Source organism: Macadamia integrifolia, chromosome 1 (assembly GCF_013358625.1).
Source record: "Macadamia integrifolia cultivar HAES 741 chromosome 1, SCU_Mint_v3, whole genome shotgun sequence".
NCBI lineage: Eukaryota > Viridiplantae > Streptophyta > Magnoliopsida > Proteales > Proteaceae > Macadamia > Macadamia integrifolia.
This window is the reverse complement of record NC_056557.1, coordinates 12923912-12942685: the sequence shown is the minus strand read 5'-3', so window position 1 is coordinate 12942685 and position 18774 is coordinate 12923912. Positions and strand designations below refer to the sequence as shown.

Below are 18774 nucleotides of genomic sequence, written 5' to 3'. Positions count from 1 at the left end.
GGCAAATTCTTTGCCTTCTAGCTTCCCTCGCAACTTAAAGCATACCCACTTTTGGATTTCATTTAAGAAACTATCCACCCTATGTTTCAGTAAACAAAAAATACACAATCATATTTGGGTTTACTAAACTTCTTAAAACAATGATTCTCCTCCATCTTCCTACATATTTTGACATATTTACCCCTAATTCCTTCTACCAGTCCTATGTCACAAACCCCTTCCTTCATCTTCAATATAAAACGCAGAAGGCAGACCAACAGTTGAAAGCGAAGATAACTTGGGCAAGGTTATGTTGTGGGTCCCCCTTCCCCTTCCCCTCCCCCAACCCTCTGTTCTCTCTTCACTCTTCCTTAGAACTCCCTCTCTTTGTCTAAAACCTTGCAACTCCTTCATATCCCTTCCACATGTTCCATCTCCAAATCTTGTTCTGTTGTTAGGTGATTCGACAATAATAAAGAATTTTTTTTTGTGTCACTGCCATCAACAACATCGGAGGAGAGGTTAGTAAGTAGAGTTGTCGAGATGAGGAAGAAGCATGACAGTGAGGGAGGAAAGACGAGCTAACGGTAGAGGAAAGAGAAGAGGGCAGGGAGAGAAGAAAGGCGATCTAAGGGAAAGTTGAGAGAGAGGGAAGACTTACAGTTGCGATGGAGGATTAACCACCACTTGCACACTAGATGGATGGGTGAGGATGTTGAAAACGACAACTTTTAAAATCTTTTCTTACAAAAGCTTATCGAACGAAAAGGTCTCCATCTATCATGTTTATCGTCTTTTTCATTACTCGGGAAAAATATTAAAATAAGAAATCTCTGCCTCTCCCATCAGCTAGTTTTATGTTTTGTTTCCCACCCAACAATCCACGCTCACCTTCTAAGTCACTATAGAAGAGAAAAACAAAAAATAAATTCAAATAAAAATAACAAGAGAACAAGATTTGGAGATGGAACATGTTGAAGGGATATGAAGGAGTTGTAAGGTTTTAGACAAAGAGAGGGAGTTTTGAGGAAGAGTAAAGAGAGAACAGAGGGTTGGGGGAGGGGGAGGGGGAGGGGGACCCACAACAGAACCTTGCCCAAGTTATCTTCGCTTTCAACTTTTGGTCTGCCTTCTGCGTTGTCTGTAACTCAATATAAAATAAAGAAATGAGATGGTAACAATGCAATTGGCATATATGGTGATGAAGGTAAGAGTCTAAGAGACATTGAGTTACAGACAACACAAAAGGCAGACCAAAAGTTGAAAGCGAAGATAACTTGGGCAAGGTTCTATTGTGGGTCCCCCTCCCCCTCCCCCTCCCCCAACCCTCTGTTCTCTCTTTACTCTTCCTCAAAACTCCCTCTCTTTGTCCAAAACCTTACAACTCCTTCATATCCCTTCCACATGTTCCATCTCCAAATCTTGTTCTCTTGTTATTTTTATTTGAATTTATTTTTTGTTTTTCTCTTCTATTGTGACTTAGAAGGTGAGCGTGGATTGTTGGGTGGGAAGCAAAACATAAAACTAGCTGATGGGAGAGGCAGAGATTTCTTATTTTAATTTTTTTCCCGAGTAATGAAAAAGACGATAAACATGATAGATGGAGAGCTTTTCGTTCGATAAGCTTTTGCAAGAAAAGATTTTAAAAGTTGTCGTTGTCAACATCCTCACCCATCCATCTAGTGTGCAAGTGGTGGTTAATCCTCCACCGCAACTGTAAGTCTTCCCTCTCTCTCAGCTTTCCCTTAGCTCACCTTTCTTCTCTCCCTGCCCTCTCCTCTTTCCTCTACCGTTAGCTCGTCTTTCCTCCCTCACTGTCATCCTTGTTCCTCATCTCGACAACTCTACTTACTAACCTCTCCTCCGATGTTGTTAATGGCAGTGACACAAAAAAAAAATCTATATTATTGTCGAATCACCTCCTCCTTGTGGTCGCCTCCAATTGCCACCATCTCCACAACCTCTGGTTTTTTGCCGACCCTATCTCCACCTCTTCCCTTTTTCTCTTTCTTCCTCATGTGAGACCTCTTCCCCCCCCCCCCAGTCTCTCCTCTGTCCGCACCCTCTTTTTCCATTGGCTCATCTTCTTCCCCTTTTACCAACCCTGGGTCATCATAGAGGAGGGGGGAGAGATGAAGCAAGCGGCAAGGGTAGGAGTAGGGTGGGGAGGAGAGTGAGGCATGGGGCTAGGCAGGCACCACAACCAACAAATGGGAGTTGCTTGTTACAACAGGCTATGGGGTGGGGTGGGTGTTCGGAAAAGATGATGGGTGGCCACATGTGGAAGACAAGAAGGTGGGGTGGGGTGCACAAGTTTGTAAATGGAGAGGGTGAGTTGGGGGCAGGAGGAGAGGGCCAGTGGAGGTGGTTGTAGGGGCAGTTGTGGGAGTGGCATGATAAAGACTTACGAGGGGGTTAATGATAAAATGTTGGTAAAAGGAATTAGTAGTAAAAATGTAGAAACATATAGGAAGATGGAGGAGAATCACTATCTCAGGTAGTCTGTAAACTCAAACATATTTTGTGTATTTCTATCAAGTGAAACATAAGGTGGGTATTTTGGAAGGGAAACCCAAAAGTTGGTAACATTTTCCCTTATTAATAGCCATTGGATAAAAATCATTTAATCTGCACCATCCAAGGATGAAGTATTAGTAATTACTCCTGTATAAATACATTTTTAAATACACATATATTTGTAAGGACAATTTCTTTGATCTACTAAATTGGAACAATAATTGCAAAACAAGTAGATTTACAAGAAAAGTAGTTGTAAGAAAGTCAACCTTACTTGTTTTGTAATTTATTTTCTTATCTTGTAGAACTAGGCAATTTTCCCATATTTTATGGGGAAAGGAATGCTACCTAGTTGTGTGGACCCTACATTTAGACACATATCACCCATTTTTTTGCAGTTTACAACTCACTTATACCCTCTATATCTTCCTTTTGCAAATCGTTGGTTGCTTGAACCCTCTCAATTGATGTTTAAATCCCTTTGCGCTTTCTTCTATGATCCTACCACCTGCCTACGTACTCTCTTGCAATACCTTATTGTTCTATGGAAATTGTAGTCTGACGAAAACTATGTTTTTTCATTGCTTAAGGCTTGCTCACGATTTAGGTGTGTCACTCTCTGCAGCCTAGCTCTCCCTCTCTCTCCTTGATGCACTGTAGAAAATAAACCACCATTTCTGATTATTGTACTACTTCTCTCAAATTATAGTGTTATCTAGTCTCCTAGCCATCAATTACACATCTTGTCTTCTAGGTTGTGTTGTCTTCGAGCTTGTTGTTATAATTTTTGGTTCAACGGTTCAAGTAGTCTCCACTTGGTCTAATATGTAGCTGTCCTCCCTTCTTCCCCATCAAAATTCCTTTAATCTTGAACTGCAACATAATAAAATTAAGAAGGAAAATAAGAGGTAACATACCACAAAGGAGACATCCTAATATAAATGAAATGTTTGGTCGTTTTTACCTAATTTTGTTACTTAGTTGTGCAATAGAATACAAATTCAATTTTTCCCATATTTTTTATAAGTTTTTTATTGATATTTTGAGAATTCTTAGCAATCTTAATCTGGCCTTCTAATCTATTTTCACTTGATTTTTTCACCAATGTTGATTAATTTCTAGCAGATCTTGATCTGCTATCAATAAGGGAAGAAATAGGTAAGATAACACAAAGGAGACATCCCAACACAACTAAAGCATTTAATGGTTTTTACCTAATTTTGTTACTTGATTTTGCAATGAAACGTGGAGTTAATTTTATCTTATATGTATCATAAGTTCTTAAATTTCGTTAGTTTCTTACAATCATTGAACTAATTAGTGTTTCCACTAGATCTCTTGGAGACAAATATCTTTTTCTTGTTCTTGCCCTTCTTGTCTCTATTAGAGAAGATTTGTTTTCCCCTTTTAAATTGCTCTTCTTATCATCTTCGTCACTTTCTATTTGTCCCTTGGGACACTTAGCTACAAAGTGTCTTAACACTTTCACAGTTGAAGCACTTGAAAAGAAATTTTTTGGTAAAGTGAGTTGTAGTCTCATCATCACTTTCATCAATGTTATCTTCAATCGGCTATTTTTTATTTTCTTTAATTTCCAAATTCTTCATTGCCTTGAATGCTGCTTGCTTATCCTTAGACTTTTTTTTATCCATCTCATTTCAAAAGCATTGAAAGTGCCATGCACTTGATCAAGAGTAATAGTATCTAAGTCTTTTGCCTATTCAATAACAAATACTTTTGAATCATACTTATGCAACAAGGATCTCAGAATTTTTTGACAAACTGTGGAGTCATCTAGATTGGCTCCAAGCCCTCTGATGGAATTTACCACTTCATTTACTCTGGTTATATATGAGGCAATGTTCTCTTCATCATACATCATTAGACCCTCAAATTGAGCTCTAAAGGTCTGTAACTTGGCATTTCTGATCTTGTCATCTCCTTCATAGATACTCTTGTGTCTATCTCAAATATCTTTTTCAGAATCACAGTCCATCACCTTAGCCATAATGTTATTGCCCAATGCTGAAAAATTTGTATTCACTACCTTCTGATCGTCACCATAAGGCTTATTGGCCTCATCATTTGTAGGATATGTCTCTAGTTCTATGTAGCCATTCAACACAGATGCCTAGACATCATACCCAAGAGAACCCAAGTAAGATTGTAATATTTCTCTTCCAAAATACATAATTAAATCAATCAAATCTCGAAGCATTCCCTGACGATCCTTCACCTATCATACCGTAACTGGATCACTTAGTTGTTGATTAAACTATCATTGGGTATCAGCTTTGATACTAATTGTTGAGTCCCGGTAGACATACAGAGGGGGTGAATCAATGTATCAAATTTTTCTTCTTTAATAAGCTTGCGGGTAACTTAGCAATCTCTGTAACACTATACCTGATAGCACACAGTCATCTACACACTCAACCTCTCAAGATTTCCAAGTGTTCACACCCAATTCCATATTCCACTCACTTTTATGTAGTATAATACAAATAATAAATCCACATGCACGACACAAGGGTTTTTACAATGATTGACAAGATGCCTATGTCCCTGGAGTAGTGCCTATAAATTTTGTGTACCTACTAAACACATTATCTAGCTGCACCTACAATTGGGAGCACCCACACCTAGCTTTCCTAACTTATAGGTGAGAAGGCACACACGTTGCCAATACAGATAGTATCACCCACTATAAGAGAGCAACCAGCTCCAATTTTTAGTACCTACTAAAATAAACACCTCTAAGAGATATAAGATAACAATAATGGGCTTATTTAAATTGCCTTGAGCTATCATGCATCCACAACAATGATCTCCTATTGCTAGTAGTTATACATCAACACAGACATTAATGGCAAAGTAAATATAGGGATAAAAAAATCTCATAGCCCTTGTATGGTGTTCTCAAAGATGTCTTTGAGCACTGTCTCTGCAGACTAAAATCTTCAACTCCCCTTTAGAGTAGGATACTTGAATCTTCAAGTGAGCAACATAAGCATGGTACCTCACAAAACCGTTTCTTTGTGTTCTTCTACTTAATGCACAAATATGCGTCAACCCTAATTCACTTCTCTCTTCTTTTCCCTTCTTCTTAACTCACATTCAATACCTGACAATAAAACTTCAATAATCCTTCTCAAACCACCATTAATGGAGTAAAAACTACTTCTATTAATCTACAGTACCCATTTAATGGCAAACCAAAATGGGGGCTTCCTCACACAAAATTGTGGGTTTTTACAACTCTTTTCTCTCCACACTCCCTTTCAATAGATAGAGCACACAGAGAGTTTGCAACTTGAATGGGCCATTTTGGCCCTTCGACCAAAACTGTCAATAATTTCAAGAAAGTCCTTCATTTTTCAACAGAAAATGCTGAAAAATCCCTTTATCACGGAGAGCTATTTCCAACCTAAAATTTGGACTTTTTGGATCGATTCCATGGAATACTTCATAACTCTCTCATCCGGATTCAATTAAGCCAAGACGAAAATGGTATAGACCATGACTCAAAGTTCAATAAACTTTCAAAACACCTCATCAACATATTCGATCAAACGAAAAGACCAAAATGTCCCTGAACATTGTAGAAGTCGTAACTTCTTCATACGAACTTGAAACTGGACACATTCGAGTGTGTTGGAAAGAATTTTTTGCCTTTACAAGGAGCCATACAAGAGTTGACTTCCAAAAAAGTCATATTCAGTGCTAACAATTTTCTCGAATGGAATTAAGCAAAAAATGTCAATTTCAGGTCCCAAAATCCGTACCATCTACTATGGTTGAACCAAACCACTCAAACACCATCATGTACTACTACCATCTCATCGGAGAGACCGAACGTGCTACGACATTGTTGCCACATCATCACAGCTAGCCATGTCAAGGTTGCCAATAAGAACAATTAGGAAACAACAAGAGAGGGTTTAGGTGAGTTGTAGGCAAGAAAAACTTTGGAATTTTGATTCGTATTTTGAGAGTATAGCTATGTCTACGGCTACACAAGTTTTTTTTTTTTAATGGCTTTGGCGAGTAAAATAAATGAGTATTTTGAAAAATGTGTATGTACAAGGAGTAATTACTTGTACTTCATCCTTGGACAGTGAAGATTAAATGTTTTTTTATTCAATCGTTGCTAATCCATGTAAAATATTCTTCTTATGTATAACTGTGCATGGAAAACAAGTTTGTGCATAACCGTCCATAGAAACTAGGTTTGTGCACGATGCATGGTCGCCATAAAAAGAAGGTTATAACTTTTTGTCCAGGATCGTAGCAAATGCTGGCAATCCTATGTCTAGCTATCTCTCTTCTCCCACAATAGAAGGACAAATATATAATTTCATTGGGAGGAGAGAGATAGACTCAGGAAAGTGCTAGCATATGCTACGCTCCCAAAGAAAGTTCACTTCCGCCACAAAAAAAGAAAGGGACAATTGCATAGATCTACACCATAGAAAAATGATTAAAAATTTGAGTGAATACCTTAAAAATACCCCCAATATCTTTGTAATTCTAAATCCCATTTCCTATATTTATTTCTTTCGATTCATTCAAATCATTCATTCATCTTCCTCTTGGTATTGGTTTGGATCCCTTTTTCTTTTCACTCTCTTCTTTCATTCTTCAAATGCCTTTGTTCTCTCTCTAATCCAACGTAACAATCCCTTCGTCCTTTGAAATACTAGGACTTCACCCTTATTGACTATATGAATCAGCTCCCACGCCATGCTTTCTTCCACGCTAATTCCCACAACGAAGAGTAAGAAGAGGAAACAATATGGACCCATTTGCTAACGTTTCAAAAAATGTGTTTTTTCAGTTTCTATGTCCAGAAACGGCAGAAAATGAACAAAAAACGTTTGATAAAATCATTTCATTTCACTTGTTTTCAGAAATATAAATAGAAATTTCTACCTATTTATGGTTCAAAAAATGGCCACCTAGTTAGTATCGACTTCCAAAAATATGGCTTATCAAACACCTTCAATTCTATTTTTGTTTTAGAATCGAAAATTTATGTTTCTACTGTTTCTTGAAACAGAAACAATAGAAATATTATCAAACGGACCTTACGTGAGTGGCGTGGCGCCCCACTTCTATGATTAAAAAATAATAAGGTAAATCTTTTTACTTACCAAGTAAGAACCCTCCTTCTTAGGCGTATTTTAGGTTCTTTAAGCTTATTTTACCTTCACGGGTATTAGGTAAATCTTATTACTTACCAAAAAAAAAAAAAAATTACCCCGACTCTCAACAGTATGAGAACGCTGCCTTCTCCACTGGTCCCTTGTCCTTCCTTTCCTCGAGTCCTCGGTTGAGGGCTCTTCCTCCGTCGTCTTCAGGAACCAGACGGGCGATCGATCCCCTTCTTCTTAGTTCTTCACGGTTGTCTTGACTCTGAGGCTTTTTCCATTGTCTTCTTCGTCTGATCACGGTATTTTATCTCATATTTTCTGTACCTCTCTCTCTCTTTGTCAAGGTTTTGGGTGTTTTGTTTTTATAGTTTCGTTGAGCTTAAAAGCCATTGTTCTGGTGTTCCCTTAACATGCAGTTGTTAGGGTTTTTCATTTTGTATTGAGGAAGAAGATTGAGTATTTGCAGAGGCTGGGTGCTGCGGACCTACAGAAGCCTCAAAGGTTGGAGACGGGGAGCTAACGGACTACACTAACACTATGTTAGCTCAATAAAACTATAACTTTGCCAAAAATTTGCCTAAAGTAATGATTTTTTTCTCTTCTGGTTCTCATTTTAATTTCTTGAGTTTTTCCATGGTGAACTTCGAGTTTGTGCTGTGGGAGTGCAGACTGTCTCTGTTTTGGTTTCATGTTTCAGCTTTAGTTTCCCTGACTTTAATTTAGAGAGGCTTCTAAAAACCATGCCAAGACAGCTTACAGGCCAGCAGCCAACAATGCTAAGGAGCTGGTCTACTTTGGTGTTGACAGTGAAGAATTTTGCTGCTATGAGATCTTACTAGAGATAGATCATTTAACAATCAGCATTTTTTTTTGGTAGGGGGAGGTGGCAGTTTAGTAGATTTTTGTGAGCCATTTGTAGTGATGTTTCTTTTTCTTTCAGGATCTTCCATCCAGCTTAAATTTTAACCACTTCGGAAGGGTAGGTGGACAAAATGAAATAATGGTTGGATGATTAGTAACATGCTTTCAGTAGTGAAATAATACATAAGGTGGACAAAATGAAGACGAAGAAGATGGTTGGCGAGAAATTTTCGAATGCAAAGTTATCAACTCAAAAGTAAAACATCTACAATATATTTTCTGAGAAAACAATGAATCTTGCTAATCATGAAAGAGCAAGAAAGTCTTAGTTGTACAAGTTTGCAACGGGACAAATTTGATGTGTGAACTCAAAGCATACTGTCAAAACTGAATCAAATGAAATGAGAAAGATAAAGAGAATCGCACTGCATGTTATGACAAAATATAACCTGATTTGCGATCTGTCAAACAGTAGAGCTTACTTCCTTTTAATCAGCTTTACTGTCTTTGCATGTCCACTATAGAGGTATTGCCTTTGACCAATCAAGAAGTGGGAAAGTTTCCACCTTGAGTTGTGAAAATTCTTTGCTATGAAGGCACACTGTGTAATCAAGAGGCACTAGCATTGATGAATGACCTGCATCACAAACTCCAAAATATTACGGAACATCTGCATATTGCCATATTCCGTGAGCTTGCACTCTGCAGTCTCTAACATGTATGGATTTGGTTTATTTGTTTCTGATCTTTCTTTTTTGATAGGTTTGGATTTGGTTTATTGGTTTCTGGTGTTTCTTTTCCTGTTTGCTTTTGTCTGGGTGATATTGGTTCTTGTAAGAACTTTCATGTACTAAATACTGATTACTAGTTACTATTGTGTGGGAACTCATACTTAGGCTGAGAAACTGTTATATCCATGTACTGCAGTTGTGTTGTAAGATGAGTTTTACCTCTCTACTTGATTTCTAATCAGTTCTTATATATGTTACATCTCTACTTGATCTTATTTACTAGGGACTTATTGGTAGAGGTTGATAAACATTTTCTTTGTAGTATTGCATCAGCTCCTTCTCCTGGTGCAACTTCTGCCACTCCCACTACTAATGAGGGTAGCCATCTAGTGCTAGTGAGAAGGAGAGAGAAGGAGAAGGAGAAGTAGAAAGGGAAGGAAAAGGGAAAGGCAACATAGATTTGAAAGCCTTAAATTACAATGAATTCACCCTAAAGACACTTAAAAGCATAAAAGCATAGAATAAAGTGTGTTAATTGCAACAGAGAAAATAGCGGCTACAACACCAACAAAAGGCTTTGGGAGGGGTACAATCAAGAGTAAAACATAGACTTGTAATCAAGAAAGTAGTCATTGCAATGTCATTTATCTTGGTTTAGTTTGGTAGAAGAAACAACATGAATGTGGCATGCCTATACAACTCAAAAAATTCAAATTCGACATAGAATGTCTTTACCCTTTCTCTCTCTCTTAGAACTTATATTTTTGGCAAAAGCCAATTTGATTCCTCACAAGTCATAACTCATTCTATGTGTTTGAAAAACATGGAAGTAACTGCTTAAATTGAAAGAACACTTTGCTCTCGGATGTGGGAAGTGGAATCGATACAATTGACCAGAATGTCAATGCTTGGTAGAGCATGGATAATGTGGTTCTGATATATGAAACTAGTACCAACAGAACAGGATCAATAAACAGAGAAAAAAAAAATTATAGAATTCAAGAGAAGTGTCACCAAACAAAATCCAGAAGTCAGAATACTTGATAACACTGGTCTAGTGGTCCTCTTTAGGTCTAAGGTAGGTGCTGAAAAGATCAACAAGATCCAAGGGTTAGATTTGCTGAATTGGGTAATTTCTTGTTGGAGTAGGCTACCTCACATTTGACCAGTCAACTGATCTTTTGGACAATCAGGTTTCTGATTCTGTATCGGGCAAGTCATTGTTGGAGTAGGCAACCTCACATTTGACTAGCCAACTTATCTTTTGGACGATCAGGTTTCAGATTCCAAATCAGCACTAAGTGTATTCCCACCACTAAAATCAGACTCAACAAAACTCTAAAAAAACTATTCTTAAATTCTCACCCAAAATAGCAAGTGATGACTCCAACTCAGATTAGAATTATAGCATTCAATCAGCAAAATCAAAGACTTGATAGGAGGAATGTGTTTAGAGTACTGACCGAATGATTTCTGCAGAATCAGAATGCAGATCTGACCTGTCATTGATCTTTTACCGGAAATTTCAGAGAGAATAGTAAAAGTGTATCATAGGTTGCTACTGGTTCGGTTGCAGGTATAACATCACAGCTTGCTGTAACCTTGAATGGAGTTGGCAAAGAAGAACATACAAGAAGAGAGCTGCAACCTGGGCTTCCTGCCACAAGGTCTGACTGGTTTCATCACCGATTGATACCTTGAATAACCACAAGGCAAGATACTATTTCACCACAACCAAGAGAAGACATAAATCTGTAAAACTGAAACCATGGGCTGCAATGCTGCCCTGTCTCTTATTTATAGAAGAAATTAAAAGATTAAGTGTAAACAGACTAGGATACCTCTAACTGACCTCCCTTACAAGTAGTCCCACCTTTCTTAAACTCTATTAAAAAAAAAAAGAAAAAAGAAAAAAAAAAGATAAGTTAAGATAAGATTAAAACTAAACAACTTAAAAATAAGTTAAGATAAGATAAGATTAAAACTAAACAACTTAAATAGAACCTATTGAACTACTGTTTCAAGAACTAAATCAAAACAGCTTAAAATAAATCAAGAGCAAACTTGAAATAAATCAAAGTGGACCAATGCCATGTTAAGCCTGTTCAAACCAGAATTGGGCTACGTTGGGCCTGGTTCTTCCTGAACTTCCTATGCTGGTAGGTCTTCAATTCTGCATCATCTTTCCCCAGCTTGAAATCATTCATCCCTGATGAATGGGTGAAAGAAATGTCATGCTCATATAAATCTAGGTTGAGAAGTTGAAAGTCATCCACGTGGATCCATGTGGATTTGTTTTGCGGCCTTTCTATTTGATGAGGAAAGAGTGATAACCTCCTCCAGGTCAAGTCATTGTGTATGTGTCATCCAAGACCTTAATCTCATCATCAATGGGCGGCTGTAACTGTTGCAGTCTTAGCATATGTTCGGTATCAGTCTCATCTGAGTGATGTCACACATACATATGGAGATCTGCCACATTGAAGACATTGGTTGTGGCCATATCATTAGGCAACTGAAGCACATAAGCATTTGCACCACCCTTTTCAGCCCTTTGTGGGGACATATCTTCCTTGGGTGGAGTTTTGTGTTGACGCCATATTGAAATCTATCGGGATTAATACTGACCATCACCATGTCACCCAACTGGAACTCCACATAGCAACAATGATGATCAGTTGTAGCCTTATGAACATTATTGCCTCGATCATTGAATATCTCCATGCGCCTCTGTAATATGCGCAATAATTCAAAATTCATCAGCTTTTAGGCTGATTTGAGCTTGGGGTGGAAGAGGAACAAGATTGATAGGCTGTCGAGGTTGAATTCAAAAACGTATCCCAAATTAAGTATCATTGAGCTATTATAAGCAATTCAGCAATGTGGAGTGTGGCTCGCCAAGTTTTCTCATTGTCTCGAACGAAACAACTCAACAGATTTTCCAAACTCCTGTTTACCACCTTTGTTTGTCTGTCACTTTGTGGGTGAAAGGATTCTTGGAAAATATAATGTAGTATTAGTCTTCATCCGCAAAGTTTTCCAGAAATAGCCCATAAACTTGACACCGCGATTAAGAGAATAGTTTTCGGTAAGCCTTGTAGTCGCACCACTTCCTTGAAGAATATAATGGCAATATGATAAGCGACATCAAAAGTTTTGTGACAAGGAATAGAGTGGGCCATCTTCAAGAAATGTTCAACTATCACCATGATTAAATGATTTATTTTTCCAAGTAGGAGGGTAGTTTGCGCACAAAATCCATGCTTATATGCAAGCAACGCGCATGGGGAATAGGTAAAGGTGATTAGGTGAATACAAACCTGCATTCTGTTTAGTTCCCTTAGCTAGTTGGCATATGCGACATCTTTTTCATCACATGATCTACCTCTTTTGACGTATGCGGCTAGTAGTTTCGACCAGTGACCTGAATAAGAGTCTTATACTTCCCGAAGTGACCTCCTAAGCCTCCCCCATGTAATTCTCGAATAATATGGTGTCATAGGGTTTCGGTAGGGATACATACTGACATATGGATGTGGTAGGGATATATAACTGAGTGCCCAAGAACTATGCCCATCATGAATGGAGTACTTTTTGTTGCTCTCCACCTTGCTATAACTCCTGGTAAATCTGAGAAAAATCTTAATCAGCTATGTACTCCCCTTTTATTTGATCAATTCTAACTGCTGAGAATTTGTGAAGAGTTAACACTTTGCAACTCAGCGCGTCAACAACAGTGTTCTTTTTACCAGCCTTGTACTTCCATGCAAAATTGAATTCGTGTAAGCTACCCACTTGGCATGTCGGTTGCTAACTGACTTTGTAGAGTGGAGGTGCTTAAGTGCCTCATGATTAGCATATAAGATTAACTCTCTACCAATAAGATAGTGCATTTGGTGTCGCAACACTTGAACTAAGGCATATAGTTCCAGATCATAAGTTGAATAGCGTCGCTTGGCATTATTAGGTTTTTCGCTACAAAAGAGTTAGAATGGCCACCTATCATAACTACTCCCAGACTGAGATGCATGAAGTATCTATAGCAACTTCAAAAACTCGATCAAAGTCTGGTAATTGTAGGACAAGTGCCTTTGTCATCTTCTTCTTGATAAGTGTGAAGGCTTTCTTTGCTGCTGCTGTCCATTCAAATATACCTTTGTTCTGCTTTAGGCATTCAGTGATTGATGCCGTAACTGAACTAAAATTGTGAATAAATCTTTGGTAGAAAGATGCCAAGCCACGGAAACTTCATACCTCAATAATGGTCTTTGGTGCAGGCCACTGTAGAATGCTCTTGATCTTGTCGGGATCAGCTTCTACTCCTTTGGAAGAGACTATAAATCCAAGGAACACTTTATGAGATCAACACATAGCTTTTCATTGTGTATTATTCTCAAGACTTGCCTTAAATGATCAATGTGGTGTTCTGGATGCTGGCTTATTAATCAAAATGTCATCGAAGTAACAAATAAAAGGACATAGCACCTAAATCATCATCCTTATGAAATTGATAGGTGCATTGGTCAGACCAAAAGGCATAATTCGCCACTTGAGCAGTCTATCCTTGGTCTTATAGGCGGTCTTCCATTCGTCTCTTGGCTGAATATGAATTTGATGATAATCACTCCGAAGTCTAATTTTTGAGAAAACTTTATCTCCTAACAGTATATCTAGCATGTATGCTGTCCACACACATATGCCAAGATCTGTCCTCCTTTGGCGTAAGCAAGGCTGGTCTGGCACATGGGCTTAGGCTTTCCTGAGTAAAAACCTGGAGTAGCAGTTCATCTACCTACCGTAGGGCTAACATGGTAAGCTGGTAAGTTTGGTGGTACTAAATCAGGTACCAAGTCTATATAGCATGTTGTATGTCATGCATGGGTGGCGATTCATCTGCTAAATTTTCAGTCCTGGTCAATGGTTTCCCTCAAGGTTTCCAATTCAAATTTGGGATTAGTCAGGGTTGTCCTATCTCTTCGTTGCTTTTCTCTATTGCTATAGAAGGCATTTCTAAAATCCTTTCAATTAGAATTGAGACATATTCTATTTAGTCTATCACTAAATGCAAGGCTTTGAAGATCAGCACCCTCTCTAGCTTTGTAGCGAAACCTTACCAATTAACAATATAACTTCCCTGGCAAGGAATAAAGTATCGGTATCGGTATCGGTATCGGTATCGGTATCGGTCATTGTATCAGTTGGATAAATTTAAGTTACGTATTAGAGGTATCGTATCGTTTGGAGATATGTTAAAATATGCTAAAGATCAAGGATTAAAGTATCAGTGTCGGTCGCTGTATCGGTTGGCTAAATTTAACATAGGTATTGAAGGGTATCGTATCGATATCGAAGATACTTTAAGCCATGAGTCCCTGGAGATTGAGGGGGTAGTTTATAATCCCCGTTAATAGTCCTTCCTCTCTTTAGGTTGTGCTTATTGGTTTGGAAGTCTTTCTATGGGTTCGTTTAGATCTTCTAAGCCAGTAAGGTTAGCAAGGTATGCTACAACAGTTTGTAGTGAGTGCCCTGCTTTCTTTAGAATAGGTAGTGAATCTTAAAAGTTGGAGATCGGATCCTTAATTGGCCTGGTAATGTAAGATTGGTTCACAAGTGATCCAATCCCAGGTAGGATCTTTAGTAAACTCAATAAAATTAATATAGTATGACAGATAGTGTAAACAATACAGAAATAAGAGAATGAAGGAAAGATTTGGGGTAGGGGAATAGATTGGGTCGAGCATCTTACTCTTCCCTAGGGCATCTCACCTAAGCTATCTCTCACAGCACTGCATTTCACAGTTTTCCAGCACAAAGCTTTTTTTTTCTTTTATTCAATCAAATTTGTGTTCAATGTTGTAGTCCTTTACAAACTTATATAGAAGACTCAAAACTGACTCAAACATTAAAAAAGAAAGGCCTAACCCAATCCTTAACTAATTGGGAAACTTAAATTGACTAGGAAACTGAAATAACAAAGCAAATTGATTGAAAATAGGACTCTAACTAAACTAATGAATTATATTCCGTTTTTCTACTTTCTACCAATATTTTAGGCCCATTAAAGTGTCCCATTACAAAGAAAACCCATAGGATCAAAGGCCCAACACATACATAATCTAACCCAAGGCTTATTTCCAATAAAATAAGCCCATTAAATAACTTATCTGCATCACCTGGAAAGCTTAACCTTAACTTGAGGGGTCCCTTCCCTACTAACAAGAGTAGAATAAGTCCCGAATCCTAACTAAACTTAATAAATTCCTTTTGTGTGATAGTTAACACCTTTTTTTTTTCTCCCAATATCAACATACTTTGGTTCTAAGTGACTTGTGTTTGACTTCTTCAGCTGGGACATTGATAGGGTAAAATCCAATACTTTTCCCCTTGAATTTGGAACACACTGATACTTCATACCTCCTACTATCACATTATCATATAATCATGGAGTTCTTATAACACATCTTTCAGCTTTATAGGCCCAACGTCACACATTCACACCACACTTCTTACTTATAATGATGGAGCTTTAAGGGCACTGAACACATTTGATTTAACTCCAACAACCTGCCATTAAGAAGAGAAAATTTATATGGTTGTGGGTAGGGGTGTCAATATCTAAACCGGACCGGACCGAACCGATTAAGCCCGATCCAAACCGAACCGGTGGCTTATTGGGCCGGTTTCGGTTTGTATTTAAAATTGAATCCGGTCTCGGTTCGGTTCGGGTTAGACCATTGGGCCACCGGAAACACCGGAAATATGCACCGAAACCGGAACCGATCCAAACCGGCCCGATATAAAACCGGACTTAAAAGTTAAAACTCATTAATCTAACTGGGCCAACTCTCAAGTGGGAGAAGCCCAAGGCCCCAAGTGTCCAACTGGACCAACAGTAGCCCAAGTGCCCAAGCCCAACATTTATCAACTATTCAAGTTCAACCTGTCAAAACCCAAGTGCCCAAGCCCAACTGCCCAAGCCCAAGTGCCCAAGCGCCCAAGCCCAAGTGCCCAAGCTAATGGTCCATACCGGTTTAAAAAACCGATCCAAACCGAAATGAACCTGATAAATCCAAACCGGTACAACCCGAACCCAAACCGCACCGAAGCCGACACCGGACCGAAACCGATAATTCCTTAATGGGGCGGTTTCGGTTAGTTCCAAAGTCACACCGAAACCGGTGGAACCGGACCGAAACCGCACCAACCCGGACCGTTGACACCCCTAGTTGTGGGTGCTTTTGAGTTTGTAATCTTGCCTTCTCTGCAAAGGTTTTAGAAACCATGACTCTCAAACTTCCTGTCGTAAGTCCTCCACCATTCATGTACTGCACTAATCAATTTTGTTCAAGCCAATTTCATCTTCCTTTCTTCAGAGAGTTTGAACCAACCAAATAATCATCTAAGCTCGCTAAGCAGTCATAGTATCAGTTTTGGTCATTAATCCTAACTTTAATCTCTGCAAGTCTCAGCTTCTATTTATCTCCCCTGTTTCTGGTTTTCTTTTACAAATTATCCATCACACCTTCTACAGCTCCATTATATTATTATATCTGGCCTGGGAATCATTAGTGGGCCAAGGTGATCCTATAGCTGGAGTTGCCGCCCTGTTTACTTAGTATTTACTAACTTACAGTGTTACTTTAGTCTTTGTTTACAGTGAACTTCTCTTTTCTGATTTCTGAAGTCAGTGAAATAATTAATCTTATGTACAATCTCTGAGTAGTGTTTGGCAAATCCTGAATTATCATTTTTTCTGAAAACTGCATTAAACTTCCAGGATCCGTTTAACTTTTTACTATTCTTCATTGGTCCGTATTGATCCTGGTTACTAGTGTGGTTCCAACACTTCATTGTGTTCCTAGAATCATTTCTAGACTCTGGACCGCACCACAAAGAATCACCGGGTTCTAATTCCCAGCTTCTATTTTTTTTTGGAGAAAATATAACTACCAAAATTCCCATCCTGCTCAGTTGAAGAAACCTTGTAGATTACTTATCTCAAAAAAAGAAAAAGAAAAAAAAAAGGTATAATTATGTTGTTTTCTGATAAACAATTCTCGTCGAAGTACAAACTAATTGGTGTGAAATGATCTCCCGTCACATTTAGTCCTTTGGGCTGCTGTTTACACTCCTATCTACTTCTAAGTATTCCTTTGTTCATCTTCTGTCCAGGTTTTTTGTGGACATGATTCTTAATGGATGCGGCCTGAACTCCAGGACATTTGTGAAACCCAAGATCTGTAACCCCACTACTCATAAATCTGCTTTTACACGCTTCTCTCAAGTGCATGCCAGGGTTACATTCCCAAGGAACAAGAGCTTGTGAGCAGGGGCAGCTTGTAAGGACTCTAAGGAAGAGTTGTATTGCCATTCAAGAGGTAACTTAGATGCATGGCATACAGTGTTTGCGTTTCTTAAACTTCAATTATTAGAGATTTCATAAATAGATATAAAATGAGTAAAAATATTCTGTCATTTTTTGCTTGAATTGGAGAAAATTGAAGAATAAACTGCCAGATTAAACCTTCAAAAGCTAAACCACTTGTATAGTTGCACTTACTCTAAATCATTTTATTTGGTGCACATAAAATTCATTATGAACATTATTCTGTAATTCAAGCAATCTCACTGATGATATGATAGTTGTCTCTTTCATAATTTTCATGTCAGGATGGCCCAGCCTGCACCTTTCCACTGCATCAACCCCAATATTTAGGGGGGACTATGGTAGCCTGTCACACACAATGCCTGTACTACGGAAACGTAGTATGGTAAGCAGATCTCATATGAGTCCCAGAGCAGCCAAAGATGTACCTTCCAGTTTTCGGTATCCGTAGATGACCAAAAAGCCGAGATGGTGGTGGAGGACATTAGCTTGCATCCCCTATCTCATGCCTCTCCACGAGACATGGATGTATGTGGAAACTGCTTATTTTCTCCACCCTTTCTTAGAAGACTTTGAAATCCTTACTTACCCTTTTCTTGGAGCGCTTGGCCGGTTGCCTGCCTGGTTCTTGATGGCATATTTCTTTACTGCTTACCTCAGGGTGTGAGGAGGAAAGAATGGCCACATTTCTTCTGGTTCCATGTTGTGATGGGCATGCTACTTAAGATCTCCCTTCAGGTTATCGGGACAGTGAGCTGTTGGTTGCCTCTTGCATTGTATTGGGGGAAAATTGGCAGGCACGTTTGGGCAGCTATTGCATTTGGTTACCTCTTTACTGTGCTTGAGTCCATGTGGTGTGCTCTGGCAGGCATGTATGCTGATGTTCCCTTCGGATGTGATGCTGCATATATCCAAATACCATATGATTAACCAGGAAAGGAAACACACTTCGTTTCGCTCTCTTATTTATGTTGGCTTTTTGGGATATCAAAAAATTGACAGTTTAGTGATGTAGATGCATTGTTTTATTTAATATTTATAATTTTTCCAGTTAATGCTTTTCTTTGAATCTTGAAGATGTTATTGATACACTCTTGATGATTGAAGGTACATGGATAAATTGTCAAGTAAGGATTTGTCTGGGTTA

The 18774-nt window shown here is 38.5% G+C and overlaps 1 long non-coding RNA gene and 1 pseudogene across 1 annotated transcript; both read left to right on the top strand.

Annotated features, from left to right (window-relative positions):
* The first annotated feature begins 7733 nt into the window (after nt 1–7733).
* On the top strand, nt 7734–17445 carry LOC122082893. The gene is made up of 3 exons (XR_006141443.1): nt 7734–7948; nt 8066–8231; nt 17414–17445. It is a non-coding gene; the product is annotated as an uncharacterized LOC122082893 (long non-coding RNA).
* Nucleotides 17446–17477: 32 nt separating this feature from the next.
* Nucleotides 17478–18774, top strand: LOC122082883 (annotated as a pseudogene).